General features: G+C 44.3%; 1 pseudogene; it reads right to left on the bottom strand.

Moving 5' to 3' along the window:
- The window catches only part of Gm17177 (predicted gene 17177), a 36886-nt pseudogene that overhangs the window by 6981 nt on the left and 15903 nt on the right, over positions 1-14002 (bottom strand).

The following is a 14002-nucleotide window of genomic DNA, read 5'->3' as shown; positions in this document are numbered from 1 at the left end:
CCATGGGTGTTTTGTTCCCACTTCTAAGGAGGGGCATAGTGTCCACACTTCAGTCTTCATTTTTCTTGAGTTTCATGTGTTTAGGAAATTGTATCTTATATCGTGGGTATCCTAGGTTTTGGGCTAGTATCCACTTATCAGTGAGTACATATTGTGTGAGTTCCTTTGTGATTGTGTTACCTCACTCAGGATGATGCTCTCCAGGTCCATCCATTTGGCTAGGAATTTCATAAATTCATTCTTTTTAATAGCTGAGTAATTGTGTAGATGTACCACATTTTCTGTATCCATTCCTCTGTTGAGGGGCATCTGGGTTCTTTCCAGTTTCTGGCTATTATAAATAAGGCTGCTATGAACATAGTGGAGCATGTGTCCTTCTTACCAGTTGGGGCTTCTTCTGGATATATGCCCAGGAGAGGTATTGCTGGATCCTCCGGTAGTACTATGTCCAATTTTCTGAGGAACCGCCAGACTGATTTCCAGAGTGGTTGTACAAGCCTGCAATCCCACCAACAATGGAGGAGTGTTCCTCTTTCTCCACATCCTCGCCAGCATCTGCTGTCACCTGAATTTTTGATCTTAGCCATTCTGACTGGTGTGAGGTGGAATCTCAGGGTTGTTTTGATTTGCATTTCCCTGATGATTAAGGATGTTGAACATTTTTTCAGGTGCTTCTCTGCCATTCGGTATTCCTCAGGTGAGAATTCTTTGTTCAGTTCTGAGCCCCATTTTTTAAGGGGGTTATTTGATTTTCTGAGGTCCACCTTCTTGAGTTCTTTATATATGTTGGATATTAGTCCCCTATCTGATTTAGGATAGGTAAAGATCCTTTCCCAGTCTGTTGGTGGTCTTTTTGTCTTATAGACAGTGTCTTTTGCCTTGCAGAAACTTTGGAGTTTCATTAGGTCCCATTTGTCAATTCTCGATCTTACAGCACAAGCCATTGCTGTTCTGTTCAGGAATTTTTCCCCTGTGCCCATATCTTCAAGGCTTTTCCCCACTTTCTCCTCTATAAGTTTCAGTGTCTCTGGTTTTATGTGAAGTTCCTTGATCCACTTAGATTTGACCTTAGTACAAGGAGATAAGTATGGATCGATTCGCATTCTTCTACATGATAACAACCAGTTGTGCCAGCACCAATTGTTGAAAATGCTGTCTTTCTTCCACTGGATGGTTTTGGCTCCCTTGTCGAAGATCAAGTGACCATAGGTGTGTGGGTTCATTTCTGGGTCTTCAATTCTATTCCATTGGTCCACTTGTCTGTCTCTATACCAGTACCATGCAGTTTTTATCACAATTGCTCTGTAGTAAAGCTTTAGGTCAGGCATGGTGATTCCACCAGAGGTTCTTTTATCCTTGAGAAGAGTTTTTGCTATCCTCGGTTTTTTGTTATTCCAGATGAATTTGCAAATTGCTCCTTCTAGTTCGTTGAAGAATTGAGTTGGAATTTTAATGGGGATTGCATTGAATCTGTAGATTGCTTTTGGCAAGATAGCCATTTTTACAATGTTGGTCCTGCCAATCCATGAGCATGGGAGATCTTTCCATCTTCTGAGATCTTCTTTAATTTCTTTCTTCAGGGACTTGAAGTTTTTATCATACAGATCTTTCACTTCCTTCGTTAGAGTCACGCCGAGATATTTTATATTATTTGTGGCTATTGAGAAGGGCGTTGTTTCCCTAATTTCTTTCTCAGTCTGTTTATTCTTTGTGTAGAGAAAGGCCATTGACTTGTTTGAGTTAATTTTATATCCAGCTACTTCACTGAAGCTGTTTATCAGGTTTAGGAGTTCTCTGTTGGAATTTTTAGGGTCACTTATATATACTATCATATCATCTGCAAAAAGTGATATTTTGACTTCCTCTTTTCCAATTTGTATCCCCTTGATCTCCTTTTGTTGTCGAATTGCTCTGGCTAATACTTCAAGTACTATGTTGAAAAGGTAGGGAGAAAGTGGGCAGCCTTGTCTAGTCCCTGATTTTAGTGGGATTGCTTCCAGCTTCTCTCCATTTACTTTGATGTTGGCTACTGGTTTGCTGTAGATTGCTTTTATCATGTTTAGGTATTGGCCTTGAATTCCTGATCTTTCCAGAACTTTTATCATGAATGGGTGTTGGATCTTGTCAAATGCTTTTTCTGCATCTAACGAGATGATCATGTGGTTTTTGTCTTTGAGTTTGTTTATATAATGGATTACATTGATGGATTTTCGTATATTAAACCATCCCTGCATCCCTGGAATAAAACCTACTTGGTCAGGATGGATGATTGCTTTAATGTGTTCTTGGATTCGGTTAGCGAGAATTTTATTAAGAATTTTTGCATCGATGTTCATAAGAGAAATTGGTCTGAAGTTCTCTATCTTTGTTGGATCTTTCTGTGGTTTAGGTATCAGAGTAATAGTGGCTTCATAAAATGAGTTGGGTAGAATACCTTCTACTTCTATCTTGTGAAAAAGTTTGTGCAGAACTGGAGTTAGATCTTCTTTGAAGGTCTGATAGAACTCTGCACTAAACCCGTCTGGTCCTGGGCTTTTTTTTGGCTGGGAGACTATTAATAACTGCTTCTATTTCTTTAGGGGATATGGGACTGTTTAGAAGGTCAACTTGATCCTGATTCAACTTTGGTACCTGGTATCTGTCCAGAAATTTGTCCATTTCGTCCAGGTTTTCCAGTTTTGTTGAGTATAGCCTTTTGTAGAAGGATCTGATAGTGTTTTGGATTTCTTCAGGATCTGTTGTTATGTCTCCCTTTTCATTTCTGATTTTGTTAATTAGGATTTTGTCCCTGTGCCCTTTAGTGAGTCTAGCTAAGGGTTTATCTATCTTGTTGATTTTCTCAAAGAACCAACTCCTCGTTTGGTTAATTCTTTGAATAGTTCTTCTTGTTTCCACTTGCTTGATTTCACCCCTGAGTTTGATTATTTCCTGCCGTCTACTCCTCTTGGGTGAATTTGCTTCCTTTTTTTCTAGAGCTTTTAGATGTGTTGTCAAGCTGCTAGTATGTGCTCTCTCCCGTTTTTTCTTGAAGGCACTCATAGCTATGAGTTTCCCTCTTAGAAATGCTTTCATTGTGTCCCAAAGGTTTGGGTACGTTGTGGCTTCATTTTCATTAAACTCTAAAAAGTCTTTAATTTCTTTCTTTATTCCTTCCTTGACCAAGGTATCATTGAGAAGAGTGTTGTTCAGTTTCCATGTGAATGTTGGCTTTCTGTTATTTATTTTGTTATTGAAGATCAGCCTTAGTGCATGGTGATCTGATAGGATACATGGGACAATTTCAATATTTTTGAATCTGTTGAGGCCTGATTTGTGACCTATTATGTGGTCAATTTTGGAGAAGGTACCATGAGGTGCTGAGAAGAAGGTATATCCTTTTGTTTTAGGATAAAATGTTCTGTAGATATCTGTCAGATCCATTTGTTTCATCACTTCTGTTAGTTTCAGTGTGTCCCTGTTTAGTTTCTGTTTCCATGATCTGTCCATTGGTGAAAGTGGTGTGTTGAAGTCTCCCACTATTATTGTGTGAGGCGCAATGTGTGCTTTGAGCTTTACTAAAGTTTCTTTAGTGAATGTGGCTGCTCTTGTATTTGGAGCATAGATATTCAGAATTGAGAGTTCCTCTTGGAGGATTCTACCTTTGATGAGAATGAAGTGTCCCTCCTTGTCTTTTTTGATGACTTTGGGTTGGAAGTCAATCTTATCAGATATTAGGATGGCTACTCCTGCTTGTTTCTTCATACCATTTGCTTGGAAAATTGTTTTCCAGCCTTTCATTCTGAGGTAGTGTCTATCTTTTTCTCTGAGATGAGTTTCCTGTAAGCAGCAAAATGTTGGGTCTTGTTTGTGTAGCCAGTTTGTTAGTCTATGTCTTTTTATTGGCGAGTTGAGACCATTGATGTTAAGAGATATTAAGGAAAAGTAATTGTTGCTTCCTGTTATTTTAGTTGTTAAAGGTGGCATTCTGTTCTTGTGGCTGTCTTCTTTTAGGTTTGTTGAGGGATTACCTTCTTGTTTTTTCTAGGGCGTTGTTCCCGTTCTTGTATTGGTTTTTTTCTGTTATTATCCTTTGAAGGGCTGGATTCGTGGAGAGATAATGCGTGAATTTGGTTTTGTCGTGGAATACTTTGGTTTCTCCCTCTATGATAATTGAGAGTTTGGCTGGGTATAGTAGCCTGGGCTGCAGTTTGTGTTCTCTTAGTGTCTGTATAACATCTGTCCAGGCTCTTCTGGCTTTCATAGTCTCTGGTGAAAAATCTGGTGTAATTCTGATAGGCTTGCCTTTATATGTTACTTGACCTTTTTCCCTTACTGCTTTTAGTATTCTATCTTTATTTAGTGCATTTGATGTTCTGATTATTATGTGTCGGGAGGAATTTCTTTTCTGGTCCAGTCTATTTGGAGTTCTGTAGGCTTCTTGTATGTTCATATGCATCTCATTCTTTAGATTTGGGAAGTTTTCTTCAATAATTTTGTTGAAGATGTTTGCTGGACCTTTGAGTTGAAAATCTTCATTCTCATCCACTCCTATTATCCGTACGTTTGGTCTTCTTATTGTGTCCTGGATTTCCTGGATATTTTGAGTTAGGATCTTTTTGCATTTTCCATTTTCTTTGATTGTTGTGCCGATGTTCTCTATGGAATCTTCTGCACCTGAGATTCTCTCTTCCATCTCTTGTATTCTGTTGCTGATGCTCAAATCTATGGTTCCAGATTTCTTTCCTAGGGTTTCTATCTCTAGTGTTGCCTCGCTTTGAGTTTTCTTTATTGTGTCTACTTCCCTTTTTAGGTCTAGTATGGTTTTGTTCATTTCCATCACCTGTTTGTATGTTTTTTCCTCTTTTTCTGTAAGGACTTCTACCTGTTTGATTGTGTTTTCCTGTTTTTCTTTAAGGACTTGTAACTCTTTAGCAGTGTTCTCCTGTATTTCTTTAAGTGATTTATTAAAGTCCTTCTTGATGTCCTCTACCATCATCATGAGATATGCTTTTAAATCTAGGTCTAGGTTCTCAGGTGTGTTGGGGTTCCCTGGACTGGGCGAAGTGGGTGTGCTGGGTTCTGGTGATGGTGAGTGGTCTTGGTTCCTGTTAGTAAGATTCCTCCGTTTACCTTTCGCCATCTGGTAATCTCTGGAGTTAGTAGTTATAGTTGACTCTGTTTAGAGATTGTTCTTCTGGTGATTCTGTTACCGTCTATCAGCAGACCTGGGAGACAGATTCTCTCCTCTGAGTTTCAGTGCTCAGAGCACTCTCTGCTGGCAAGCTCTCTTACAGGGAAGGTGCGCAGATATCTTGTATTTGGACCTCCTCCTGGCCGAAGAAGAAGGCCCAAAACAGGACCTTTCTCAGACACTGTGTTGCTTTGGCAGTTCCCAGGTGGTACAGACTCTCACCTAAGCAGACTAAATTCCTAAGTTCCTTGGAGTCCCGGGACCAAGATGGCGACCGCTGCTGCTGTGGCTTAGGCCGCCTCCCCAGCCGGGTGGGCACCTGTCCTCCGGTCCGGAAGGTGGCCGGCTGTCCCCGGCCCACACAGGGTGCTGCCTCAGCGCCTCTGTGCTTCTGCCTGTTCCAGAAGCTGTCAGGTTCTCTGGCGCACCCTCTCACCTGTTCAGACTAATTTCCTAAGTTCGGCGGGTCCCGGACCAAGATGGCGACCGCTGCTGCTGTGGCTTAGGCCGCCTCCCCAGCTGGGCGGGCACCTGTCCTCCGGTCCGGAAGGTGGCCGGCTGTCCCCGGCCCACAAAGGGTGCTGCCTCAGCCCCTCTGTGCTTCTGCCTGTTCCAGAAGCTGTCAGGTTCTCTGGCGCACCCTCTCACCTGTTCAGACTAATTTCCTAAGTTCGGCGGGTCCCGGACCAAGATGGCGACCGCTGCTGCTGTGGCTTAGGTCGCCTCTCCAGCCGGGCGGGCACCTGTCCTCCGGTCCGGAAGGTGGCCGGCTGTCCCCGGCCCACACAGGGTGCTGCCTCAGCCCCTCTGTGCTTCTGCCTGTTCCAGAGGCTGTCAGGTTCTCTGGCGCACCCTCTCACCTGTTCAGACTAATTTCCTAAGTTCGGCGGGTCCCGGACCAAGATGGCGACCGCTGCTGCTGTGGCTTAGGCCGCCTCCCCAGCTGGGCGGGCACCTGTCCTCTGGTCCGGAAGGTGGCCGGCTGTCCCCGGCCCACACAGGGTGCTGCCTCAGCGCCTCTGTGCTTCTGCCTGTTCCAGAAGCTGTCAGGTTCTCTGGCGCACCCTCTCACCTGTTCAGACTAATTTCCTAAGTTCGGCGGGTCCCGGACCAAGATGGCGACCGCTGCTGCTGTGGCTTAGGCCGCCTCCCCAGCCGGGCGGGCACCTGTCCTCCGGTCCGGAAGGTGGCTGGCTGTCCCCGGCCCACAAAGGGTGCTGCCTCAGCGCCTCTGTGCTTCCGCCTGTTCCAGAAGCTGTCAGGTTCTCTGGCGCACCCTCTCACCTGTTCAGACTAATTTCCTAAGTTCGGCGGGTCCCGGACCAAGATGGCGACCGCTGCTGCTGTGGCTTAGGCCGCCTCCCCAGCCGGGTGGGCACCTGTCCTCCGGTCCGGAAGGTGGCTGGCTGTCCCCGGCCCACAAAGGGTGCTGCCTCAGCGCCTCTGTGCTTCCGCCTGTTCCAGAAGCTGTCAGGTTCTCTGGCGCACCCTCTCACCTGTTCAGACTAATTTCCTAAGTTCGGCGGGTCCCGGACCAAGATGGCGACCGCTGCTGCTGTGGCTTAGGCCGCCTCCCCAGCCGGGTGGGCACCTGTCCTCCGGTCCGGAAGGTGGCCGGCTGTCCCCGGCCCACACAGGGTGCTGCCTCAGCGCCTCTGTGCTTCTGCCTGTTCCAGAAGCTGTCAGGTTCTCTGGCGCACCCTCTCACCTGTTCAGACTAATTTCCTAAGTTCGGCGGGTCTCGGACCAAGATGGCGACCGCTGCTGCTGTGGCTTAGGCCACCTCCCCGCTATCTTCTGTCTTTATCGGGAATATTTTCCCTGGTCTTTTGTTTACAAGTGAAACTACAACACATACAAAGCAGACCCATTTATTTATTTATTTATTCTCCCACTTAGTGGAAACAAGGGTGGAGGGAGGCTGAGCCCAGGGGTAGTGTAGCTAGAACTTCTTCCTACCCTGCCTGAGTCTGTCTCATTAGCCCTAGATTGTTCTAAAAGCTCTCCAACCTAACAGTGAAGTGCTTTGATGTGCCCCCAGCCTCTGCTTTTCTCTGGTCAGTTTTGCCAAGGGATTGTTTTAGTTAGTCTTTGTGAGGGAACATGTCTCGGGCCTCTTTTCTTGTTTGATAAATCTGTTTAAAACTTTTCATGTCTAATAGTTTATGAAAGTATTTTAAATTGAACTTAACATACATTTCAATAATATAATTTAAATAAAAGGGCTTTTATGTTTATACTCAGTCTCTGTCATTTGGTCATAGAGGCAGTTAGTGCTATGAATTAGCCTCTGGGAAGAGCTTTGGTCATACTGTTACAGCTCTGAGTAGACTTCACTACTACAATGCAAAGTGACATGTTAAGTGGGCATGAGAGGAGAAGTTGCAAGCTGACTCTGAAGTGACAGCTTGCAATGCTGGTCACCACAGCTTGGGGAGTAGGCCTCTGTTCACACTCATTGTCTGATGCCTACCTGCTGAGGTGTGCCCACCAGCCACTTAGTAACCTTACCTTTGGGCACTAGAGAATACCATGCCATGTGAGAGGACAGCAATAGGCTCACCAAGGAGGAAGCTCTAGGCTGAGACTTAGAGAACAGAGTTTCCCTTTCCCTTCTGTTTAAATCATTATTGTGTGTTGTGTGTGAGTGTGTATGTGTGTGTGTATGTATGTGTATGTACACAAAGAGGCCCTCTTTCAGGGAACTAAACCAGGTTACCAGGCTGTGTAACAGTGCTGACACCTGCTGAGGCACCTTTCTGGCCAGAGAACTGTTTGTTTGTTTGTTTGTTTTTTTCCCTAGACACACCAGTGTCTGTGTGTTATCAACAACTACTTTCATACCACTGGGCCACTGTTTTCTAAACTACACAATCATGAAACCACAAACCTTTATTTCTATAGAGCTTTCAAAGAACAGAATCCTATAGTTAAGAAGAACATTACAAGTGGAGGGAGGGGGATGATAAACACCTTCTATCCCAGCACCTGGGAGTCCGAGGCAGGGCAATCTCTATGAGTCTGAGGCCTGATTGCTCTACAGACAAGTTCCAGGACAGCCAGAACTACATAGAAAGACTCTGTCTCTAATTTTTCTTTACATGCTCACTGGCATTGCCTGGACACTGTAGTATGCACCAATACATGACCCTAGCAATGTTCTCTGGAACCTGACATTGAAACAAAAGAATATTGACCAACAGGACATTAGTTAACTACCCAAGAAAATCTGTGATTCCATAAAACAAAACTGTAGTCCCAGAAACGGCTGCGAAAAACCTTTGAGTGTCATGTAGACTGAGGGGAAAAGGCAAACTCACACATTGCACCAATTACAGCTATACAGTCGAGAGTAGCCATAGCTGTACAACTGTGCCGTACAGTTATTGTCACAACTGATAGAAACATTGTCCACTCAGGAATGTGCGTTAAGTGACAGAGTTCTTATAGCTCAACATCCAAATTTATTATAAAATATGCTCACAGGTCATTTCATAAAGATAAGACCTATATTTGCCCCTAAAATATAGACAGACAGACAGACACACACAAAAGACAGTATCAAAATGAGATTATATAAGGGATAATATCTTTACTTGCTATGATACGTGGGTCTATCAAAGTGATCATGTGTTCCTGCCTTCAGAATTCACGGAAGGGAGAAACATCACGTGAAATAACTGTAATTCCATAAAATCTTCAGGGAGATCAAATAATACTAAAACTCTTTACAACATTCTAAACAGATCAAGTGGGGGATACAAGCCACACATCTCTCTGGGAATTCCAGTCTCTTCTAGTCAGTCAGACTAATGATTAAACTGCAGATGGCAGACTTCTGATGCACACGTAAGTCAGTGCATCCTTGGTTCCTTTTCACCAAGTAACTATGATCCTGAGATGAAGGTAACTTTATTTAAAATATGCATATGGAGCCTCATTCCTTTGTTGGTGACTAAGGATCTCTGCTGGTTTGTTGTTGTTGTTTAAAGAAAGGAAGCATAAGAAGCAAGGCTCAGGGCAGTAGGCACTTCGAGTTGCCAGCTTTTTTATTTGAGAGCCCTGGATTGAGCCAAAGGACAAAGAGATGTGGGCATTATTGTTAGCTACTAGCAAATGGCTGGTAACAGGAATTGTGGAACATAATGGGCCCTCTACACATTCCTTAGACCTGAGAAAGACAGACTAAGAGCAGGACCTTGCTTGCATAGGAAGCACCCATTAACAGGGTACACCTTCATCTTCTGCAGGGCAGAACTCCTTGCCTTGGGTTGCAAGACAAGAGAGTGGGATGGCAGCAGCATGCCTGCTGGCTTTCATGAAAGAGCAGAACCATGAGCCCTGAGCACAGAGAAGTTCTGTGCTGTGGGACACAGCGGGTGGCCAGGAGCCAATGTTTACAATCCCCTGGGTGGGGAAGCAGGCTTGAAAAGTCTTTGCTCTTGCCAGCAGTGACCTTTGGTTGCTTCCAAAGCTGCTCTCCTGTTAACCCCTTGGGTTCTGTGTGCACTGGAGCTGCACAAAGGAAATACTTTTGAAGGACACCTCGCAGGAACATTGGTTTCTGATTTCAGCTGGAGTGTCACAGAGACAGCAGACTAGGAAGAATGGATAATACATGTATTCATTCACTCTGCTGTCAAACCCATGGGCATGTCAGGGACCCCTAGATCTGGATTTCCATGTGTGCTGTCTACAAAGTGACAGTTTCCAGCATGGAGCAATGGATTCAAGTTTACGAACCAGGGGATTGGGAAACAGAAGCATATTTGGTCTCCATGGGAGAAGGAAGCATCCAACTTATGCAGAAATGCCCTTTCCCCAGTTAGCCCATGGGAAGCCAGGCTAAGGCACTGGGCCTTCCTATTGGGATATGACTAGAAGACAGGCTAAATCGTTAACAGCCTCTACTTAAAAAGCAGCCCAAGAGAAAATGTCAATTGTCGAAAAGGAAAGGCAGTTTTCCAGTTAGGCAAAGCTAACTACATCTGGCTTATTATAGTTGTTACTATTTCAATGGAAAGGTACTAATTTTTATTCCTAATGCTAAGAAGCAAAAATACTATGAGAACATACATTTTCTTAGTCTCTAATACATTATTTTAAAGATGTTATAAAGGTATTGATATGAAGACAAGATAACATGGATATCATTTAAGGGCTTAAAATGTTTCCAGGAGTTAAGATTTACTTTGGGAAAATAAAAAATTGATCTGGTATCTGAGTCTCATTCCCATTAATCCATGTACTTTGTTTTGGATAAGGAATTTTGTGAATTTAAAGATGTTTGGAACCTACTCACTTATCATCAATACAGCCATGCCTTTAGTGAGGACCAAAAAGGAACACAGTAGAAAATGTTATTGGCATGTACAGGCTTTTATAGGAGTCCCCTGGAAACTTACCCGATCACAGATGAGACCATGATGGGGTGACACTGTTGCATCTGCCCCTAAAAGTAGCTATACTCCATAGCTGGAACTCCAGTTCACTGCTACTTGAAAGGCACCACTCCACAGCTTCTTCTGAGAGAGTTGTTAGGGCTGGAGAGATGGATCAGAGAGGGTAAAAGTGCTGGACACTAAGCCTGATGACCCGAGCTCGTCAAGATCCACATGGTGGAATGAGAGAGCAGACTCCCAAAGGTTGTCCTCTCAGCATATGCTTGTTCATGGCCCCTCAATCAATCCATCAATCAATCAATCTTAAAATTGTAGTTTAAAGGAATGTTTAACAGTAACAACAACAACAGCTACAGCAATAACAACATTCTAGGCTATCATTACAGACCACATAACCGTTCTCTTGATTTCTGCTTTGGAATTTCAATGATGAATTACTAAGCGTATTCAACTTTAATGCAGACAGACTGGAATGATCTGAGGAGCTCACGAATTCCCCAGAGCTTCTTCACAAGAGCTCTGGACCTATTTCATGCCATTTATATAACATCGGCCCTTCTGAGACAGGTCTGGATACTTTTCCCATATCCTGGCATGCACAAAACATGTTAGTAACCAGAGCCAAATCCAAGCTAGCTACATATCAGAGTCAGAACTCACAGCCCACGAGCTGGCCACCAGGCACTCAGATGGACCTCTACCGCTGCCACCAAAGTTCCCGGGAAGGCCAGGCATTGTCTTTCACATTGACACACATGACATCACTCCTGTTAGAGAGAGGGCTTCAGGCTTACCAACCTTTGAAGAAAGGATCAGTGTTACCCTGGGACTTTCCCCTGACCTACTGAATCAAAACAAAATCACAAAGCTGCCTGTGCTCACAATCCCAGAACTTGGGAGGTTGAGGTGGAAAGACTGTGATGACTCTGATACCAGCTTGACCTGCACAAATGAGATCTTGTTTTAAACAACACAATCCCCAGGCTCAAACACCACATCTTTGCAAGTGGCTAGTTATGTACTTTTAAAACCAAGTCCCAAAGTAGCTAGTTCGTGGGACAGTCTCTATCACAGATGTTCAGGGTACGAACTAGTTAAGGACATTTATTTATAGGCTAAGAATGTGCATTATAATCGCTCTCAGGCTGGACTCTCCAGTCATATCTGAAACTTTTAAGACACTGTCTCTTGCTTGTATAAATGATTATGATGCCTTTAAAAAAGAAACTGTCGAGAAATTGAAGAAAATAATTATGGGCACCCTTTACAGTAATGGTGTGCCACTTAAAAAACAGTTCAGCTTATGGTTAGTTTGTGAAGCCACTTTTATGCAGTTAACAACACAGTTGTTCATGAGCTTTAATTATTGCCATAGAATTATTAGGCCCAACCGGCTGGAACTGAGTTTCTCTACAGAGTAAGAAAGTTAGTACTGTACAAATGAAGACAAATATGCACAGCTAAAATGAATGTTACAGAGGGTCTCTCTCAGTGAACAAAGCAAGCTCAGTCTGGCTCCGTTTCCCTCACACTACCACATCTGCACATCGTTAGCTGGAAAATTGCTGATATATGCTGTAATTTTTGTGCCCCCTACCCCCCAGTACACTCAGAGCTTTAATGCCCAGATGCCATTTTCTCCCATATCTGTCCGTGTTTGGGGCTCTGCCAGCCATGGTCAACAATTAATACAGCCAAATTACAATACAAATATACAAATATACAAATACAGTACTTTCCCTGGGAAATGGTATAGCCTCGCAGGAAATACCAAATAAAAACTTGATTATGTATTGTTTAACCATTTTGTTTGCCAGTGGGCCACACCATCGTCGTTGGTGTAATTCTGAAGAGCATGCTTCATCTGACAGTCTGCGCAGTACCATTGTTCCTGAAGTCTGTCACATACAATCACTGGCTTCAGCCATGGCCCTCTAAGTGAAAGATTCGTGGCAGCCTTCCAGCCTACATTCCTTTTAATTAGTCAACTTGTGGCCCAGTGTTATAATAGATAAGTAACTATGAGGAAGTCAGGTGCAAGTCATACGACTTAGCTGCAGTCCCTGGCACCTTTGGGACTGCCACCAAGTCGTATGACTTGCACCTGACTTCCTCATAAAAGCCACAAACATCTTGAGAGCTGCGCAGGTGTACCAGGATACCGGTGAATCCATTTTGATGGAGATATGCCCCTGCTGTCCTGATTAGCTGAAGCTGCGTGCCTGGTGAGGTGGCGTGGCCTGCTGTGCATGGATGGGAACTGAGAGTATAAAAGAGTGAGAGGCCCAGGGTTCGGGGGAGATATAAACAGGGGAGATATAAACAGGGGAGATATGAACAAGGGAGATATAAACAAGAAGAAACAGGACTGAATAAACGTGTGCAGAAGGATCCTGTTGCAGCGTCGTTCTTCCTGGCCAGTTGGGCGTGTGCAAGAAGTGGTGCCGAAACCCAGGACAAGAAACATCTTCAGGCACAAGCGAAGACCCCCTGCTACAGGGAGGATTCAGAACTGCATCACGGGGAAGGAGTGGTTAATAAAGGTTCCTGTAAAACAGACTGTTGAGAAGGATCCGGCGTGGATTCAGAACTCTTCAGCTGGGGAACGGTACTGATGAAGAGAAAGAAGAGAGATGAAGACTGAATGAACTGCTGTTAGAAGGACTAGTGGTCATGTCGTTCTTGCTGGTTGAGAGCGGACGCGACAATTGGTGGCCCGTACGGGGAACCGACTCCCCCACCGAGTTCAGAACTTTCAGCAGTCAGTGGTTGCAGGCAGGGTAAGTTCACAGTAAGTGAAACTTATGACCCCAGGAGTTTGGGAAGGACCTTGGATAAAATAGAGGCAAGCATAAAGTTGCCAGGAAGCAGGCACAAGGTAACGAAAGGTTCCCGGCTTTGGGACAAGTTAAAGTTCCTGGCTTTGGGACAAGTTAAGGTTCATGCTTTCAGGATAGATTAAAGGAACTATGATAAGCTCAGTGTAGTGATCAAGAGATCCTCGCTGTGTAGTTATGCTTTTTTCTCCCATTGACCCTTTGTGGGTAGGTCTGATAGTTTTGGTCTTGTTTGTTCTGATATATGGACTCTGTTACTGTTTGAAACTGTGTGTAGAGGCAGTCAAGACAGGTCAGAAAATCCTTATAGAGCAACAAGAAAGTATGTCGGAAAAGGAGAAGGGCTTAAAAAGAAAAAGGAAAAAGAAAGGAGACACGTGTCCATTCCCCCTGGGGATCGACCAGATCAGGTGTTGACATGGGCGAGAGGGTCTGTTTGTGTGTTTCCACAGGACCAGACAGAACCTCTTCGGGTGCCGGAGAGGTTGGTGAGACGCTGCAAGAATGAGGCTCCTGATCCATTTGCCCCTGTGGATGTGGTGGATGATCCCACAAGCACAAATGATGGAGCCGAGATGGGAGATCCTTTCGGT

This window comes from Mus musculus, chromosome 13, assembly GCF_000001635.26.
Source record: "Mus musculus strain C57BL/6J chromosome 13, GRCm38.p6 C57BL/6J".
Lineage (NCBI taxonomy): Eukaryota > Metazoa > Chordata > Mammalia > Rodentia > Muridae > Mus > Mus musculus.
The sequence above is the reverse complement of the archived record's forward strand: the minus strand, read 5'-3'. Positions and strand labels throughout refer to the sequence as shown.